This window comes from Mesoplodon bidens, assembly GCF_964165515.1.
Source record: "Mesoplodon bidens genome assembly, chromosome: 6".
Classification (NCBI taxonomy): domain Eukaryota; kingdom Metazoa; phylum Chordata; class Mammalia; order Artiodactyla; family Ziphiidae; genus Mesoplodon; species Mesoplodon bidens.
In genome coordinates, this window is record NC_138162.1 from 99956389 (window position 1) to 99965561 (window position 9173).

Consider the following 9173-nt stretch of genomic DNA (forward strand, 5'->3'; position numbering starts at 1 on the left):
TTCCTAACGACTTCCAACGAAAGGAAAAATAAGCCAGGCCACATGCCAGGAAATGGTCGTCATAACAGCACCAGATTTCTCAACGGTAGCTTTGACAGACGATGGAGCCCAGAATCCTACACTTAGCCAAATTATCAACCAAGTCTGAGGGCATTATAAAGATGTTTTCAGACAAAGCAAGTATGGAAACAATTCTCCTCCTATGCCCCTTTCTTAGGAAGTTACTTGAGAATGAGGTTCGGCAAAATGAGAGAGTAAACTAAGAAAGAGAACAGCATGGGCCCTGAAAGTAAGAAATCTAAAGCACATGGGGAGAGCAAATCCCATGATGCCTTCCTGAGAAGGAACTTTTCTGGATGATGGGTCTAAGGAGGCTCATCTGTGATTATCTTTACCCTTCTTTCACACCAATGGAAAGTTTAAAAGGGTCAGGCCTGGAAAATAATCTTCCCTCACTTTTCTTTGTAGTTATTCCCCCTTTGTCTTTAAGGCCTCTGTGTGTGAACCACATCAAATATTGCTGTCTCTGGGGAATGGGAAAATCTTGCAATTATTTAGGATGGGAGCATTTGGAATAAGCAGAGGCTTGCTGGGGAAGCATAACCAGGAAGGGAAAGAGAGGAAAGACATTGCTGTGTTTTTGGTAGAGGGAGGGGGTTAGCTACCAAAGGAATATATTAGAATGAACCATGTGAAATGACCACACTGGGCTACTTTAAACCACTAATATGGTAATTTCATGAGGTTCATGCTAATAAGAATAGCGTGAACACAGGAGGTCTTCTGTATAAATGCTTTCAGTCTTCTATAAACCCAGCACATAAATCCACCCTGTCCTCCCACAGTGACTCTCTTGCTCCCTTCTCTATTCCAAACAACAGGGAAAAAATAAAGGGATCTCTCTAGTCCCTCGGCCCAGAAGTCTGTGAAGACATCAGATCATCCTTGCTTCAGAGCTGCAATCTCTAACTAGTAAAGCCAACGAAAGTGCCCCAGACTCCTAGTTCTATGGGCTATAGGATCGTGCAAAGTCAGACAAAAGCAGAGGCAAATCATAAACCGGAAATAAATCCTGCCTGCAAGGCTAACCTGCTGCCTGAAGCCCCAGGGTAACTGAGAATCCTCCCCAGTCATCTGAAAACAGATTCCATTATGCTGGAAGGAATTGACTTTGATTCATAAAGAGTAGAGCCAATTCCATTCAATAAAAGCCACAGGGAATGTTCCAGGGCTCCATAGGCTGTAAGGCTCACCTAGGCACTTAAAAATAAGTAAAGAGGACAAAAAGGAAAAAAAACCTTTGGAGCATTATGATTTTAAATGTAGAGGCTCAGGCTGAGTCAGTGGAGAACGGTGGGTAAACCCAGGAGAAACAAATGCCCGAGCTGCGGAGACTGTGGTTATCAAAAAAGCTGAGTCAGAGGCAATGAGCCACCTGAGAACCTGAAAGAAGGCAGGGCCAGGCTTTGTGCCTGGAAGGAGGAAATGGCCAGCAGCCCTGGCTCTGAATACTTCTCCAGGCGCTCAGAGAGCCTGCAGCTCCATGGTCTTCCTCTAGCTTCGCCCGTCACCTTGGGATCCCAGGACTTGCTGGCTCAAGGGTTTTCAGTTCTGTGCATTCTATTGCATTGTCCAGAAAGGGGTATCTCAGAAAAAACCCACTCCACGTTGAGACCACAAGCTCAGGAGCAGCAGGTCCATGGGCCCTTTACATGGGGTCTTTCTGCCTCCTCTCCATTCTTTGTAAACAGAGAGGTATTCAGTTCTTTCTCACTGAGGGTCTGTACCCTAGTTCTCATAAATATCGTTAGAACATATTTACCCTTCAATTTTCCCACTGGAACGGGGATGTCATGTGTTAAACCTTTCAACAGAAAAAAAGGACTTTTCTGATTTTTAATTATTTAAAATTTTAACTTTTTTTTTTCTGAAGTAATTATAGATGCATAGGAATCTGCAAGGTACCCTTCACCCAGTTCCCTGATGGTCACAGCTTACATAGATTTAGTACAATATCAAAACCAGGAAATTGACATGGAGAGTGTGTGTGTAGTTCTGTGCCCTTTAATCACTTGTGTAGATTTTTTTTTTTTTTTGTAGTACGCGGGCCTCTCACTCTTGTGGCCTCTCCCGTTGCGGAGCACAGGCTCCGGACGCGCAGGCTCAGCGGCCATGGCTCACAGGCCCAGCCGCTCCGCGGCATGTGGGATCTTCCTGAACCGGGGCACGAACCCGTGTCCCCTGCATCGGCAGGCGGACTCTCAACCACTGCGCCACGAGGGAAGCCCCTTGTGTAGATTTTTGTAACCATCACCTGGCTGTGCTCTGAGAACAGGTGGGATGGGGACATAGGCTCCCAGTTGGATTCTCCTGTTTCAGCTCACAGACTGAAGGCTCCCTGGGCTTCTTCTTGTCAGCATCTATCCCCTCCTAAGGCAGTTCCTGCCCCTTCATCCAGGTGTTCTTTCCCAAAAGTACCATGAATGTCTCTTTCCCTGATGTCCCTGTTCCATTTCTCTTTGTCCCTTAGGCCTCCAAACCTCATACATTTATTGCCATTCTGGCGGGGTTTTAAGAAGGAGAGGAGGCAAGTGTTTGGTCAATGCAATATATTCAGCTGGAAAGCCCATGATGGGCTTTTAAACATTCTCATTCTAAACAATTATAACAACAACAACAGCAAAAGAACCCCCTCCCTTGATAACTGCCTCCTCCCCATGGCTACTATCTTTCCTCTCCTTCCTAGAAAGTTGCTGTTTCCTCTCTTTCTGCCTCTCTCCTCAGTTCACTCCCATTTAGTTTGGACCTGTTGCTCCAACCATAACATCTCTTACTAAGGTCACCAAGGACCTACATGCTGCTAAGCCCAGCACCCTATTTCTTTCACTGTGGCCCCTCAGCCGACTGTCACATTGACACATCTTTTGGGCTGTCCTTCTTTCCTTCATCATCTATTTATCTGCCTCTCTGATGTTCCCTTGCTCTTCTTTGTGGGTAACTCTGGCTTCACTAGAGGCTAACCTTTGACTTTCCTCAGGGCTGGATCTAGGACCTTCTCATCTTTAACTTCCACAGCGGGCATACACAAACACAGCTGAGCTGCCCCTAATTCTCCTTTCACACTGCAGCCTAAAGGATCTTTTCAAAATGCACAAGTGGGGCTTCCCTGGTGGCGCAGTGGTTGAGAGTCCGCCTGCCGATGCAGGGGACACAGGTTTGTGCCCCCCTCCAGGAGGATCCCACATGCTGCGGAGCGGCTAGACCCGTAAGCCATGGCTGCTGAGCCTGCGCGTCCGGAGCCTGTGCTCCACAACGGGAGAGGCCACAACAGTGAGAGGCCCGCATACCGAAAAAAAAAAATGCACAAGTGATTACTTCTCTCCTTACCCCAGCCCCTCCCAGCTCCTAGGATAGTCCCCATTCTTCATGGCCTGGTGCCCTGCATGTCAGTTCTCCAACCAACCTCCTACCTTGTCACACCCCATCTCTCTTACCTCTCCCCTCCACCTGTGGAAACCTCTTCCTTGCCACACTGCTTCCCACCACAGGGCCTTTGCACATGCTGTTCTCTCACCATCCTCATCTCATTAGATCCTACCCACACTTTGGCTTCCGGATGAAGAGGCTCTTCCTGCAGGAAGTCCTCCTTGATGCATCTGATTCTCTCTGTGTTCCCTCCTGGCCACGAAAGAGATAAATGCTCCCCTAATTCCTCCTCCCCTCACCCCCATCTGGATTCTGCATCTGCCTCCAGACCCTAGGCTCCATTATCAAGAGGGCTTGGATCTCTGTGGTATTTGAGCAACACATTCCTGAGGGTTTTGCCTCATTTCAGCCAGTCCCAACGCAGAGTGTAGGGTGTTCTGGTCTCCCATGTAGTGGAAACACAATTTACATTCACTCTGCTGGTGTGCTTAGAAGTATGCAGTTCCTGGCCCCTTTTCTGAGGAGAGGGTGTGATTTCTATTTTTTCCAATTTTTTACATGAAGTGATGTTTTTATTTTTTTGAATTAATGTAATTAAAATGCGCATGTAACATCAGTGACCTTTCAGGATGTGGGGAGTGTTTTTGTTCTCACACTGACATGCCACAGCCACCCCACCGTGGGATCTGGTTCACCGCAGCCCCAGGAAACACCTGGGAATCCTGATGCCCTGTGGCTGAGTGGCTGCTTACCTGGGGGATGAAGCCACGGAGGTGGCCAGGTGTGTAGATGAGGTTTCATTTAATTCACAGCCTTCCAGGGTCAAGAGGTTTTCATTCACTAAATTAAAATGTTTGACAGTTGATTGCTTAATATAAGTGGGCAGGAGGGAAATCTACACTTGGAACCAGGGCTCTGGGAAAACAGACGGCCCCTTTGGACGGATTCCAAACTCCGAGATGGGAGAAATGTAGGCTCAGCAACTCTGTGGTCTGGAGCTCAGTGTGACTCTGGGAAAAGTGTACAGTGTGCGTGTGTGTACGTGTGTGTCTGCATGTGTGTCCCTGTGTGTACGTGTGTGTCTGCATGTGTGTCTCTGTGTGTGCATGTGTATACGTGAGTGGGCACGTGTGGAGCAGAGGTCTCAGGTCCAGACAACACTTCTCTGCAGGCTACCTTTGGAGTGGCTGCCATGTCATCCCACTGAGCTCCTTGCTTAGCAGTTGTCTCTGATGGCTGGTGGCTCTGACAATGACTTTTGAGTTTTATGCTAATTACTGCTTTGGTATGTGGTATTTTTACCCTGTTTTCTGTTAACTGTGTTGAAAGACAATTTAAGATGAAATGATTCTTATTTCTCTCTTATTTCCCTCTCCACTCTCAACCTTATTTGATCTGGATTACAATGAAGCAAAGTATTACCTGTGTTCATCTTGAATTTTTAAATATTCCTGCTGGCCTTTAGAGCACTTTCACCTGAATTTGCAGGATAGTAACTATGCCGTGAGTATCCACCAAGTTGAAGGGTAGATCTACTCAGCCCTTCAGCAACAAACGTTTACACTCTTGTCACTTTGCGCTGACGGCTATAAAGGTGGTGCAGCAGCTGCATTCAGCGGGCCCTCTTGCTTACGCACGGTGCCACATGGAGAGTAAGTCCCAAGGCCTTAAAAAGAAATAGGAAACAGGCTTTGGACAGCTAAATTCTTTCCTCTCTCCCAACTTCCCTCCCTCCTTCTCATCTGTTATTCATTTTTTTTTTTTTTTGCAGTATGTGGGCCTCTCACTGCTGTGGCCTCTTCCGCTGCGGAGCACAGCCTCCGGACACGCAGGCCCAGCAGCCATGGCTCACGGGCCCAGCCGCTCCGCGGCACGTGGGATCTTCCCCGACTGGGGCACGAACCCGTGTCCCCTGCATCGGCAGGCGGACTCTCAACCACTGCGCCACCAGGGAAGCCCTGTTTTTTTTTTTAAACTCAATTTATCAACTAACAGCTAACATTTGTGGGGCCACACCCAGAACTGACATTGGATCCTGTGAATAGGACCAAATGTCTGTCCTCAAAACCCTTCTAATCTAGTAGAGTGGGAAGAACCAGAAGGTGGAGGCGATGACAGGGCTGCTCTTAAGGAGGGTGCAGGGGGCGCTCCCAGCCCAGACTGGGGGGTGGGTAAGGCTTACCGAAGGCGGGGGTGGGGCCTGACCTCCGTCTTACAGAACGGATACAAACACGCAGGGCCCAGCAGCGGAGGGCCGGGTGGCCGACGCCAAGCCTGGAGAGCGTGTGCCCTCTGGGCGCTGCGTGAGGTTAGACGCGGCTTGAGATCAGTGTGTGTATCAGGGTGGAGTGGGAAGTCAGGGTTGGCAAGGTGGTGGGAAGGATCCGACCTCTCAGTCGTCACACTGAGGATTTCCAAATGTCCTTTTGGACCAAGGGCCTTTGCAGGCTTCAAAGCAGGGGTTTCCTGACCCAATGGGCCTGTGAGGAGACACATCAGCCTCGCTCTCCGCCCTCAGGCCTCGGCGCGCACACGGTGAGGAAGTGCTCCCTGTGCAGTCTCGGAGGAGAGGTGAGGCTGAGGCCTGGGGAGGCCTGGCTGGGGGCTGCAAGAGCCTTCACCCTCTTAGCCGCTGGAGACGCGAGCTCCGGGGTGGGCAGGCAGACTGGTGGGTGTGGACGATAGCGTCATCGCTAACTGAGAATGTCTTAGAGACAGTGGCGTGTGCTCCCGGTCGATCGCTCTATAAATGCAATAGGTTATCCATCAACCTCCAGGGCACTGCGAGGTGTGTCCCTGCTGGCTGGTGTAAGCAACTGGGCAGAAGAAAACCTTGTTAAAGAGCCCACTTTCTTTATGGAAGCAAGGGCAGAGGTCTGGCATCGCCTGGGAGCTCATGAGAAATGCAGACTCTGAGGTCCCACCGGACCTCCTGCACCAGAATCTGTGTTTTAACAGACCCGCAGGTGTTTTCTGAGGCACTGGAGTGGGAGGAGCCCTGGGCTGCAGGAGCAGTTCCCCGCCTCCCTGCATGTTAGCATCACCCGCGAGATCTCACATTCTCCAGATCCAGCCTCAGGCCAGACCGATGTAGCCAGCTGGTCAGGCGGTGCCCTGAGCAGCTAGTGCTGAGAGCGGCTCCATCTGCTGGATCCACGTCTCTCTCCACCTCCACTTGCAGGGCGATCTCCCCACCCCTGGCTTCAACCCCTGCATCTTGTTGAGGGGTACATGGAGACCCTAGACCTCAAACTCCAACTCCTCAAGCCCAACATGTATGTTCAAATTCAACATATGGCAACATATATGTGTATAATCAACATGCATGTATATAATACAGGTATACAGGCATGTATGCAAATTCAACACACCCTCCTCTCAAACCAACACACATCTAACAAAGGTACCTAAGCTTTTTTTTTTTTTTTTACATCTTTATTGGAGTATAATTGCTTTACACTGGTGTGTTAGTTTCTGCTTTGTACCTAAGCTTTAATATGGGTACACACAAACACACACTCACATGATACACACACTCACTACACATACACTGGCACACACTCACACACACATCTGTTCCGGTCCTAAAGTTTCTACTAAGCAAGTAAATGCTGTAGGAATTGTTTTCACTTGTTTTATTAAAATCCAACTGCGTCTATAGCTGTGTTTTTCCTGCCTGTGATTCTTTGCAGGCTTGTGGCCTCACTTTCAAAGTGAGTCACCTAAGGTTTCACATGAGCTCATCTTCAGAGCTGAGACTCTTTGCATAGTTTGATGTTCACTTGCCATTTCTAGGTTCCCGGTTCCCCGAGCCTGAGTCACAGCAAGATGACAGGGAGAGCGGAAGGCAAACATCACAAATGTACGTTTGAAAATTGTCTTTTACTTTAAGAAAAAAGTTAAGTGTAAGCAGTAAATGAAAAGACGAACTTTGAGAGTGACCTCAGGGCAAGAACTGGGGAGAGAAAAGCTGTGACATTCAGCATACCAGGCATTTCAGTTGGGGGAGACCGGGTGTGCCATTCAGAGAGATGGGGTGCACAGTAGCCTGCCTGTCCCTGAGATCCTGAGAGTCTTAGCTGGAAGTGGCCGAGGCCAGGGCCTAATCCGTTCTCCTACCACATGGAGACCATTTACTTTTACAACCACCTCTTTAACTAGACATCCAAGCAAGATTTCACCCCGCAGGGCCCTAATAATGGCTCCAAAATGATAGCTGGTGGCAAGAAGCCCATGGACCGTGACAAAGCCCCCCCATGCAGGTTTCTGAGAAGCCTGAGGGCCTTGGGATCCAGACAGGGCAAAGGGCAAGCACGGAGCACTGCAGGGTGTGACAGGAACTGGGACCTGGGGTGTGGTGTGGGCAGAGGTCAGCTCTCTGTACGATGTGGGCCGACTGTCCAGACCAGGGCTGTGAGTGGATCCAGAGCACCCACAAGCCTAGCAGCAATGTGATGTGCCAGGGCTCAGATGGCCTAATCAGGGTAAAAACGTTGGCTCTGAGATGGCATATAAGCAAGTAGCTCACAGGGAACCATAGGTCCCGCGTGAAGAGGAAGGGCTTTGGCCAGGTGACAGGTGGAAAAGCCCACCACAGGAAAAGCACGGGCGTGCAGAAATGGTGACAGGACCCAGGTGGCTCCTGAGGAGGTGCAGGGCTCTTCTGGCCCTGATCAGTGCCCCACCTTGGGGCAGAGAACAGGAGACAGCTTCCCCTCTTAGTTTCAACTGGCTGTCAGGAACTGCGACCAAAGGTTCCCAGAATGGTCTGAGACAGGGCAGGATGTGGCCAGCTGTGGTGAGCCGGGTGGGTGGGAACCGAGGCCACCTGATGTCTGCAGTCACCAGCCCTGTGGTGGCTCACAGACCCCTCAGAAGTTTCCGAGATAGGTCAGCAGGAGGGAGGTGGGGGAATCCCTAGGTTGGTAGTCTGGGGACATCCACTCTTCATAACGATGACTTTTGTGTTTGTTTTTGTTTTATTTGTTTGGCTTGTTTTATTCAACATGATGTTTTTGAGATCCATCTATGTTGTTGCATGCATCAATAGTTTGTCACTTTTTAAAAAAAACTGAAGCATAGTTGATTTACACTGTTGTGTTAGTTTCAGGTGTACAGCAAAATGATTCAGTTATATATATATAGTCTTTTCAGATTTTTTCCATTAAACATAATGGTGATTTGAAAATGTATTACTTTACTGGCCATGACTTTCTTTCTTTTCTTTTTTACCTATTATATCAGTTTCAGGTGTACAGAATTATTCAATACAATTTGCCATCTGTACACACTACAGAGTGATCCTAGCTACAAGTCTAATTGCTGTCCATCACCGTATCTTTGACCCCCTTTAACCATTTTGCCCTCCCCTCAACCCCCTTCACATCTGGTAACTACTAATCTGTCCTCTGTATCTATGAGTTTGTTTTGTTTGTTTGTTTTGTTTTTATAGCTTTTACATATGAGTGAAATCATATAGCATATGTCTTTCTCCATCTGACCTAGTTCACTTAGCGTAATACCCTCTAGGTCCAGCCATGTTGTTGCAAATGGCAAAATTTCATTTCATTTTTTTACAGCTGAGTAGTATTCTATATATATAATATATGTATATTTTATTTAAAAAATATATATATATGCTACGTCTTCTTTATCAATTCATCCATTGATGGGTACTTAGGTTGCTTCCATGTTTCTATCTCTTGGCAATTGTAAATAATGCTGCAATGAACATAGAGATGTACAGA